At 36.5% G+C, this 12151-nt stretch overlaps 1 protein-coding gene across 2 annotated transcripts in view; it reads right to left on the bottom strand.

The window, feature by feature from the left end:
- EPHA6 (EPH receptor A6) overlaps nucleotides 1–12151 on the bottom strand; it is an 867569-nt gene that overhangs the window by 557336 nt on the left and 298082 nt on the right. The window lies entirely within an intron of this gene.

Raw genomic sequence — 12151 nt, 5'->3', positions numbered from 1 at the left:
TCTAATCCTTCAATCACTACAATGCACTGGCCTCTTTGTTTGCTGTCCACAATGGATTTACTAGATATATATTTCATATTTTTCCACATTTGTCTGAAACTTAGGAAATTTTCTAGATGAACAGAAAAATCTACCAATACTTTAGCTCATTGTTATGGACTGAACTGTTTCTCCCCCAAATTCATGTTTTGAAGCCCTAACCCCCAGTATCTCAGAATGTAACTATATTTGGAAATAGGACCTTTAAAGAAATGATTAATTTAAAATGAGGTAGGCCCTAATCCATCTAATTGATGTCTTTATAAAGGGAGATTAAGACATACAGAGAGACACCAGGGCTGCACAGAGAAAAGGCCAAGTGAAGACACACGGAGGAGAGAGCCATCTGCAAGCCAAGGAGAGAGGTCACAGAAGAAACCAAACCTGCATACACCTTGATCTCGGACTTCTAGCCTCCAGAACTGTGATTAGATAAATTTCTGTTGTATAAACCACCCAGTCTGTGGCACTTTGTTATGGCAGCCTGACCAAACTAATATGCTAATGATTGTTTAAATACCTTGAAGATAATATTTTAAAACATTTAATATAAATCATATTTCTAGAATTTGCTAGCATGTCACTTTTGACATTTAAGTTTTAATACATTTCAAAAGTAGTTTACTGCATTTTACATTTACATTTATTACAACTAGCAAGTTATTTAACTTCTCAAAATTTAAGTCTAGGTCTAGTAAAAACTTCTAAGATATTTCAAAACAAGCTCAATATATTTATACAGTATATGGCATGAGAAGTAACAGAAAATGACAAAATCTAGCAAGTTAGACTCAAAAATCATATCCTATGGAAATCTGTAGGCTTATGAAATAATTATGTTGTTGCTGATCATGAATCACTTTTCAGATAATCAGTTACCCAAGCTCAAAGTCATGAATAGCATGCTATTTGCTCAGTACAAATGTAAATGTTCTTGACTCCCTGAAACTACAACAGTTTGGTTGTACTATGTAACCAGTCATTTGAGCAATAGGGCAGTGGATTGATCATGCTATATTATTCAAAGGAAGCCAGTTGAGCTATTGACAGATAGTACAACAGTAAGTACATCTTTAAGTTTTAGAGCAATTCCTTTATTTTAGGACATTACACTTTTGGAATGCTATGATCAAAGCAGATGTATACAAATCTACAGAGATTCATATTCATGGCTAAGAAGCAATACTTAAAAATGAATCTAATTCAGTCCAATAGTTTGGAAGAAAACTATTCGGCATTGTGTTTAACGATATGGCTGATTTTTATTTGCTTAAAGTTGTGTCTCAGCAATTCATGTTTCCTCCATATATAAGTACTAGTCAGGGAGTTTAGAATAAGAATCACAGTGCAATTAGATCTGCTTAAGCTATCCGTTCCTGAAACAGTTGCAAGGACACGGGTTTCAGGATTCTGGACAAGAAATAAATAGCTTCCCAGCTGGTTTTCTTGCTCATTTATTCATTAATTCAACAATTATTAAGAGACTTCCCTGTGCCAAGAACTGTGCAAAGCTCCCCAGGATATACAAAATAGCTAAGATGTAGTTCCTACTCCTGCGTATTTCACATTTCTTGTACCTTATATCCCATTTAGCTCACTACACACTCGGTCAAACCACTGTCTCACAGCAAACTTTAAAACCAGCAATTTATACATGCTGTGTTCACGCCAGCACCCACCTCCCTCTTAGTCCATTACAACCTGACTCCACTCCTACCATTTCAGGTTGCCAGTGAACAAGTCACCTGTTGCCTTTCTCAATTCTGCATCGCATTAGGCAATGTTGAAATGTGCTTCCTTCTTGATTTTCTGCTTTGATTTGTATAATAGTACAGCTGTCTTGTTCTTCTATAAACACTCCTTAATTTTAATCTGTACTACCCACCAAGGTTTTCTCATGTCCGTGTCCTACATTCTTTTTCCTCCAGAGTTGCTTCTTGGTAATTTCCATGGTTTTGGCCTTTCAGATTACACAGCCCTGTTACAAATTATCTTCTAGCCATCTTACTTGATGGATATTTAAACTCATTATGTCCCAAACTGAACTGATCATTTTTCCTCCCTCATTAACTACGTGCCTGTCTAGCTAAATCCGTTCCTTCTCTAGTTTGCCATAGTTGTAATAACAGAGCTACCATTCTCATTGTCACTAATGCTTGGATCTTGGAGTTAGCTATGGTTCTAAATTCACCCACACATTATATCAAACCAGTTCAAAGACCTATTGGCTCTATTGTTATAATATCTTCTTCATGTCTGTCTTCCTTTCCATTCCTGTTTTTTCTACCTTCATTATCTCTTACTTCTTACAAACATGGCTGCCTGGATTCCTGGCCACCTTTTTCTCTCCCAGATTCTACGCACTGATAATCACTCTCCTACACATTAATCTTCCTAAGTATTGCTTCCATGATTGAAAAACAATCAAGCTTTACCTACTTCTCTCATCTTTCGTTCCTCGGATAGTAGATAATTTACCTCTATGGCTTTGGAATGAATGTCTGCACTTAATTTTTTGACATTCATGCATTTATTCATGCAACAGATGTTTTTCAAATGTTAAAACATTTAACATTTTTTTTTTTTGTCTCCATACCGCGTGAAATCAATGCCTTCTATCTCTTATAAACCTGCAGCTGGAACTAACTTCCTGTGTTCTAGTATCTTTTCCTCTACCTAAGACAGAATTCTTTCCTGGTTAGTTTCTATACCTAATAGTGAGTTTATTACTACTTTTTGCACTATTCTCAAGAAAAAAAAAAAGGGCTCTCAGGCCCTCGAATCAGCAATATGCAGAGTGCCTAGGTGTCATTCCTTGGAATTTATTTCTCTCACCTGCTTTCAGACCTGGTCCAATTTCTCCTACTCTCTTTTCAGCACAAACTTTTATGTTAGCAACTTTATGATTATAGCTTCACTTAGGGCTTATTTGTGCCGATTACACCTGAGGTGTTAAAGAAGCTTTATAAGGGTGGCCCCTCAGCCTACATAATTTGACTTTCTCGATTCAACTGTGAGTACAAAAGAAGTTGCATTAATGATAACTACTTTCACTTGCTCACTGCCTTCAGCAATAAAACTGTTCCCCTCCCCAGCTCCATCCCACATAGGCTCTCTCACTTATTTTGACTTTGCTGAGGGTATTCAGCAAGTGCTTACAAGGAACGCCTGCCTTCATTTTTCTTCAACCTTGGGTCTTTTACAGCCTCCCCATTCATGTCTACACTCTGCACTTTAGGTAAATACACATAGAGTTAAAATCTCTACAAACTTTACTTTTAGTAGGGGAAAGTCAATTCACTTATTCAAATTAAAGGTCTAAGGTGAGGTTAAATGAGGGAAAGCATGAAGATAAGAGAATTAATTAGAGATTAATTGAAATTAAGAGAATTAAATGGTTGCATTTTATGAAGGCTAGTGTCTAATATGTATCTGTGCACTTATATTAATTGGACACTGATCCTATACACCTGAAAATGAAATGGGAAGATGTGTCAGAGAATGAGTCTTTCAGAGAGGCCATAATAACCATCTAAAGATGTATACAACAGAATCATATTATACATACAAGATACTAATGATATTTAAACTAGATGGGGAGGGGAAGAGAGGTAGGAAGAGAAAGTGAGGAAAGAAGAGAAGGCAGATTATGTAAACATTGAAGGTGATTCTACTAGCCAATGTACTAAATGAATGAGTATTCTAGTTTGAACATGAAATAGAAGAGAACCTGCTATTGCATCCGTGTGTCTTATTAGCTAAGCTACCACGTATCTCTCATACATCTAGCCTTAGAAAATGTAATTCCACACTGAATGTGATTTAAGCGCTCGAAGGTGTGCATATTTCACCCCATGTTGGCCACTAAACATCAGCAAACAACTTCATCTGGAGCTCAAATGAAGAAATAACAACCTGTTTCAATGCTGGAGGAAAACCTGAATGTAGGACATTTTTAGAGAGTGTAAAGCAGTATCCTATTTGGCACATAAATGCTGCTATATATAATATGCTGACACCAATGTAAGATGTCACCCCATGTACATTAGAGAAAAGGAGTGCTTTAGAATAAAGAACAGTGGAGTTAAAATCTTTGATTAAAAATGAAAAGGTAGGGCTTCCCTGGTGGCACAGTGGTTGAGAATCTGCCTACCAGTGCAGCAGACACGGGTTCGAGCCCTGATCTGGGAAGATCCCACATGCCAAGGAGCAACCAAGGCTGAGCTCCACAACTACTGAGCCTGTGCTCTAGAGCCCACCAGCCACAACTACTGAAGCCCACACACCACAACTACTGAAGCCCGGGCACCTAGAGCCCATGCTCTGTAACAAAAGAAGCCACTGAAATGAGAAGCCCGTGCACCACAATGAAGAGTAGCCCCTGCTCACTGCAACTAAAAAGAAAGCCTGCATGCAGCAATGAAGACCCAATGCAGCCAAAAACAAATAAATAAATAAATTTATTAAAAAAATATATAAAATATATTAAAAAAGAAAATGAAACGGTAGATGTCAGGATTTACAAACACAGTATTTTGGGTCATAATAAAAATAATATAATATATATCTCATGGTAGCTTTATATCAATTGATATTTCAAATTCCGTAGCAACACTACAAATAGAACTGATTATTTTAAGGACAATGTCATCATGTGAAAAAGATGGCATTAATAGACTTGACTTTAAAAATAAAATCTAAATTGGATTTTCATGACTAAGTCCATCCAAAACAGAATTCTATTATAACCTCCAACTATTATTTAAATATTGCTATTTCTGAAATCAAGGAGAGAGAAAAAGTCTAAAAATCTTAATTTGTGTAGTAATGAAATAAGTAATTAAAGCTTCACTGCATTGGAATTGATGCTATGGAACTAATAATGAAAGTTATGAGCTATGTCTTTCTTAAGGAGCCTTCTGGCCTCAATATATGATAGATTTTGAAACTTACTATCCATTAGAATTAATTATTAATGAATAATACTGTTGATTTTAAACAGATTATATACTAAAATGACTTGTATAAATTAGGCTGTTCAGGAAAAGCATCTTAATGAACACTATTCTTTAAAGTCTAATAACATAAAAAAGAACAAAAGTAGTCATTTATGACACCTTGTAACTTAAAGCAGAGAGAGTTAGCTGGCTAGCTTCATTATTAATATTCAGGGTTTTGAACTTCAAAATTAATGATATGTCTAAGTCAATTCTCTAGTTAATTTGGATAAATATTATTTTTAAATAAAATTTTAAAATCTGAATATCCATATCTCAAAACATAGCAAATTTTTAAAGAAATTTAACTAAAATGAATGTATAGGGAGAATCCAAACATAAAAATTCAGAGTCTAAGTGAAACAGAATTCATAGAGGCTTCATTATTCATTCATGTGAATGTTGCCTCTGGTAGATTATATTACTGTTCTCCAAAATTCCCTGCCCTATCTTGTGACAAGATTATACATCTATGGCTTGGTGACCTGTGGTCATTTAAATTACTTTGTCCAAAAAAATATAAGCCAAAATTCCTATATTATTTCTGGGTGGAAGTCTTAGAGCCTGGGTGTGCTTCACTATGCTTTCCTCCCTTTCATTATAACTAGAAATTCATAATAGAAGATGTATCTTCAGCCTAGGACCTGCATGAAGATGACATGCAGCAGAAGAGCAGCTGATCAGCAGTGGTCACATAACATGAACAAGAAAAAACAACTTTTTATGATAATCTGCTCTGATTTAGAGGCCATTGTTATGTCAAAATTACAAAGGTATTATGGAGCCCATGGAATTATGCAGCCTGCAGCCTGAACAACTGTGCATGGCAGCCCTAACACTGCGTTCTAATTCAATATTCTTCCAGTTATTCTTTAAAAACAATGATTCTAAAATATCTGCCAAATGTGAACAAATACGGATTTTTAGATTATAAGAAAACACTTTTAATTTGTATTCTAATTTGACTTGCCAAACCTAACATGATAATGTACTCAGGATATAAAAGAAGACAGGCAGAGTTTGTCCACCCACAGAAACCAATATCCACCAGTTTGACTCTTTGATGAAAAGGAAAAAGATAATTAAATCACTATATGACTAATAACAAAAAAAAAGGAAAAAAGTACATGCTTTCCTATTCTAACTACAAAGAGTGAAAGGATAGATGTTTTGTTAATTATTATCATATTTCTTTTTAATTATAAAGGTTTTTTAAAAGTAAAACTAATAATTTAGAGTGTAATTGTTCAAGACTAAGAGCCACATCTAGTGTCCTTCATAGCAGCACTTATATATTTGCACATAATAACAACAGATGGTATTACTAAATGCTTGTTCCATTAAATTAAGAACTTCCTTTGGGAGAGTAATTGCTTTCTATAACAAAACAATCACCCAAATTCAATATTAAAGAAACACAGAGGTCCTGTAGAAGACAAGCCTAATCTAAATAGAAGAGATAATTCCTCATATTTTCATAGGTGTACAGAAATCCAGTCACATGCTTGTCTTTTAAATCGAAACCAAGTGTATTTGTCAGACTGCCTTGCAAGCTAGCTTTGTATAGACAGACACTGCAATTTGTGTTGAATCGTTAAAAATACACTTTCAAAGAAATCATTAATCACCAAAAGATAATACCATTTCAACTTCTGATATGAAGTTCTTTTACCTACTACTTTCTAGCTAATTTGTTTCATACAATGGTGCTCATTGATGCTAGTGAAAGCTTCGTTCCCTTCTGCAGAAAACTTAACTGGTAGAGTCATAATGATCCCAGGCAATAACAATCACTTTTAGTCTTTTTTACTTTAGTCCACACACTCCTCATTATCAGCCTCAGACATTTTCCATTCCTCCTTAAAGCCAGCCAGACACTGTAAATTTATTTGCTCTGATTTCCATTGCCTGTTATCGTTATGAAACCTGTAACTCACCAAACATCTATATGAATGAATAAAATTTAAGACATGCTTATTAAATACCCTGTAAGTTTAAAGCAATATGTATACCCTGCAGAGGGTATGTAATTGGGGAGAATTTATTAAAATATAATCTGATGTTGAAAAGATAATACACTATAAATCCCTGAAGTAGAATTTAGGAAAACTCCTGCAAGATTTCAGAGGAATCTCTATGTTGTTGGGGAGTCAGGAGACATTTGAGGCGATCTTGGTGTATGGATGGTATCTCCAAGGAAGACATTATGGGTCAGGATTAAGAAAAGGACAGCCAGTAATAACAGCACAAGCAAAGAGATGAAAATACAAAAATAAAGACACTGTTTAACAATAAAATGGCCAGTTTTACCCTAACTCTGTACATGTAGGACAGCAGTTAACAAATATGTTTGAGGAGGTGGGCTGAGGCCGTAATGTGGAGAATCCTACATGTTAAGCTGTGGATTTCACATTCAACTGAGCCGGCAGTGGTGAGAAAGATTATAGCTAAGAGTTCTGCTCTTGAAAGATTATACTGGCCTCAGAGGGAATTGGAGGCAGAAGTGATTAAAGAAAGGAAGATTCATTAAATAAAAGTTCCAGAAAGAGTTAACAGGACCCTTGAATAGGATGATGGTGGTAGCAGGAATAAAGATAGGTGAATGGCATCATGAAAGCAGAGCCAATAGAATCTGACAACTAATTGGTTGTGAGAGGAAAGTAGAGGTAGAGTTAATTACTTAATCATGAGGAAAAGACTGTCTCCCAAAATAGCATTTGACTGCCGGGAACCATAAACGTCATATGAATACAATATATCCTCAGATAACACCAAATAGTATTTCCAATTCTTAATTTTAAACAATATTTAAACCAAGCCTGTAATTGTTTTGTAATTATAAAGGAAACAATACCACTTAAAAAGTACAGAGTAGAAAAAAATAAGCAACACAAGAAAAGTAGTTTAAACTTACAGAAATCTAACAGTCTGCACCAAACATATAAAAAAGAAAACCATCCAAAATAATGATCAACAATGATAATATTTATATAGATTTCTTACATAATTTCTATTAACGTGTGTAGAATGACCCTGGTCAACGGTGTGACAGAATGTGGTTGATACAGACAGAACAGTAATTTATTGAAAGAATATTGGGTAACTCAGAGAATCTTTGGGAGAGCTAGAGAACTGGATTCAGAGTTACATCCAAAACCATGGCACTCTCTTCCAACTTTCCAACTAGATCTGGACACTAGATGCCTTAGTGTTAACCACCAGCTGAGTCAGTGGAATCTGCCAATAGAACTGCTGCTTCTGCTCTCTCTGGAAATCAGATACAGTTGCCATAGTTGCCACAACTTATCAGCAAAAAGAATAGTTCCGACTGGTGAATTATTATTTTCATACTACATCATGCCATGCCCTAGCCGAAAGGGAGCCTTGAAAAGCAATAGCCAGGCATTTTCAACGTCCATATGGAAATGGGCTCTACCATATAAGATGCCTCAGATGCTCGTAGGACCAAAAGAATGCTAGACAACGTATTTAATAGACACATTTTAATGCTTAAAAAGAAGTGTATAAAGTTACATTATTCTCATTAATGTGCTAAGCAGCAAAATTCAGATTGAATGGTAAATACTTTAACTAGTACAAGCATATTTACTAGCTTACTAATATAAAAACAACTGTATGGGGGGATTTCAGTGATGTTTGGTCAAAAGAGACATTTGACTTGACATGTTATATATCAGTGTCAGGTCAAGGTTGTCTTGAAAATGAGGCATACTAGGCTAAAAAACTTTTAACAGAAACACGATAAATTTAGAAATAGGCGATTGGAATGTTAGAGTGAATACATTTAAGACCTACTCACCCATACTGGGAGGGTCTAGAAATACACCTTTCATCATGACCACAAGAAATAAATTTGTTGGGGGGAGATCCCCAACATCCTTTGAAACGTTCTGTGATCCCTCTGCTCTACAGACAAGCCGTACAGTGGATACTGCAGTCACCGAATTAGGAAATACAAATGCAATGGAAGTAACTGGATCTTGCCGCGGCAGGGGCCAAGGAGACGCACTCAAATGCCAAGGCAAGGTGGGAGTAGTTACCATAATGAACAGCACCGTCAAAGCAGTAATTAGAACAGTGTGATTCCCACTGGCCTATGGTGTTGGCTAGTTTGATTATGGTGTTTATAGTAGGGAAACAGATAGGAAGCCCACTAAATTCTTATTTGATCTGCATAAGCAGAAAAGTTCTAGGTCAAAAGAACAAGAGTCTAGCCTGAACCATAAAAAGAGGCCCCTCAATCAATTCCTAGACATGAGCCAGTTTACAACCCAGAAGTCCTAGAATGAAGGGGCAGCCAGGGTCCGCTGAGGAAGAACCCAGGTACACTGCCAACAATTTACATTATTACTCTTTCTCCCAGACTTTCTCAAAGGGATCTACTGGCTTTTATTAGGATAAATGTGCAGTGGGGGAATGGAAATAATCAGACCATTGGGAATCTACTGGACAGTGGATATAATCTGACATTAATTCCAGGAGAACCAAAATGTCACTGTGGTTCATACATCAGAGTAGGGTCTTATGGAGGTCAGAAGATCGATGAAGTTTTAGCTCAGGTCCATCTCACCGTGGGCTCAGTGGGCACCCATACACATCCTGTGGTTATCTCCCCAGTTCTGGAATGCATAATTGGAACAGATATATTCAGCAACTGGCAGAATCCCCGCAATTGTTCTCTGAGCTGTGGAGCAAAGGATATTATGCTGAGAAGCCACCATAATAAGCCACTAGAACTGCCTCTACCAAGGAAGATGACACTTTATCTCCTCTTCTGGGGAAGGGGTTTTATTGAGTATCCAGAGATTAAGTATAGTTTAAGGAAATGCGTGTAGGTGCCAGCTTCAAAAGAGGTGTACTTGTGATAGTTAATTTTATGTTTCAACCTGCCTGCGTTATGAGGTGCCAAGTCATCTGGCCAAATATTATTCTTGGTGTGCTTGTGAGGGTGTTTCTGGATGAGTTAAGATTTGAATCAATAAAATGAATACAGCAGATTGCCTTTTCTAATATGAGTAGGCCTCATCCAATTTATTGAAGATGTGAATAGAACAAAAAGGCTGACGAATAGGGAACTCCCCTTCCCTGGCTGCTTCAACTGGGGCACTGGTCTTTTCTAGCCTCAGACTCAGGCTGAAACACTGGCTCTTCTTGGGTCTTGAGCCTGGTGGTATTTGGACTGTAATTTATACCACTGGCACTCTTGGTTCTCAGGCCTTTGAACTAAGACACCATACCATTGGCTGTCCTGTGTCTCTATCTCACCAACCGCAGATCTTGGGACTTCCCAGACCCATAAGCACATGAGCCTTTCCCTTATAATAAATCTCTCTGTATCTCTGTTTCTGTTTTTCCTCTGTCTCTTTCTCCATACACACACACACACACACACACACACACACACACACACACACACACACACATACACACATACATAAACACACACATACATCCTACTGGTTCTGTTTCTCTGGAGAACCCTAACACAGAAGGTATATTAAGCATGAATTTAGGAAACCCAGGAATTGAAAAGCATAGCTGAACATTTATGTATATTTCTCAAAAGAAATGTTATTTGAAGTGTACATGGACACTTTAAAGAAACTATACCAAAAGAAAGCAACAATCACAGAAACAACCTCTGGAAATTCACTCTATACCCATAGTGCTTAAAATAGACATTATCTGCAAGCAATAAAATTTATAATTTCCCAACATTTGGAAACTTTAGTAAGAATGTATGTTATTCTATAAAGACTAATGTTCACTGTGATAATAAGACAAAATTTCTTATCTTCATGGTGATATGTTTGTGAAAATATAAAGTTACACTGACTGAATAAGCTTTAATGAACACTCTAAAACTTAATCTTTTCTCTATAAATTATAAGGTTACATCATGAATGCTGAGACGTTCAGATCCATTGCAACAGAGATATAACTTTTTATACTTCAAAAATAAGTTCTGCTTTTCCTTAATAGGAAACTGCTCTTCTTAAACAAGAATAGTGATAACTCTCAAGGTTGCTGTGCTAAATATTAAGCACAGCTAGGAATTTTCTTACTAATTTGTTCATTTAATGTAAGCTCTTCACCTTTAACAAAAGAAGGTACATTTCAAATGTATGTGAGAATAGGGCTGTATTTTTGTAATTAATTAATTTATTTATTTTTGGCTGTGTTAGGTTGTAATTGCTGCGTGCAGGCTTTCTCTAGTTGTGGTGAGCGGGGGCTACTCTTCATTGCAGTGCATGGGCTTCTCATTGTGGTGACTTCTCTTGTTGCAGAGCACAGGCTCTAGGCACACAGGTTTCAGTAGTTGTGGCACACAGGCTCAGTAGTTGTGGCGCACGGGCTTAGTTGCTCCGCGGCATGTGGGATCTTCCCGGACCAGGGCTTGAAACCATGTACCCTGCATTGGCAGGTGGATTCTTAACCACTGCACCACCAGGGAAGTCCCTAGCACTGTATTTTAATTAATTAATTAATTTATTTATTTATTTTAAATTTTTTTAAACATCTTTATTGGAGTATAATTGCTTTACAATGGTGTGTTAATTTCTGCTTTATAACAAAGTGAATCAGCTATACATATACATATATCCACATATCTCCTCCCTCTTGCGTCTCCCTCCCACCCTCCCTATCCCACCCCTCTAGGTGGTCACAAAGCACTGAGCTGATCTCCTTGTGCTATGTGGCTGCTTCCCACCAGCTATCTATTTTACATTTGGTAGTGTATATATGTCCATGCCACTCTCTCACTTCATCCCATCTTATCCTTCCCCCTCCCCGTGTCCTCAAGTCCATTCTCTACGTCTACATCTTTATTCCTGCCTAGGACTATATTTCAAAACATGAAATAGCAACATGGAAATGGACCTGCTTAACTCCTTACTCAAATAAAAAAGTACTAAACTGACATTTAAAAATGGGTAAGAGTAAAACAAGCAATGTTCTTAAATTGTAAGATGTGCAGATGATCTTTTCCCTATCAAAACTTAGAATATGAAGAATAAAGCATTTATGTTAATGCCAGAGTAACTAAAACTATATGGAAGCAAATTTATCTGTATATATGCAAGTTTGCCTGC

The sequence above is a fragment of the Delphinus delphis genome, chromosome 4 (genome assembly GCF_949987515.2).
Source record: "Delphinus delphis chromosome 4, mDelDel1.2, whole genome shotgun sequence".
Classification (NCBI taxonomy): Eukaryota; Metazoa; Chordata; class Mammalia; order Artiodactyla; family Delphinidae; genus Delphinus; species Delphinus delphis.
Note: the sequence above shows the minus strand (reverse complement) of the source record. Positions and strands in the feature narration are given on the sequence as shown.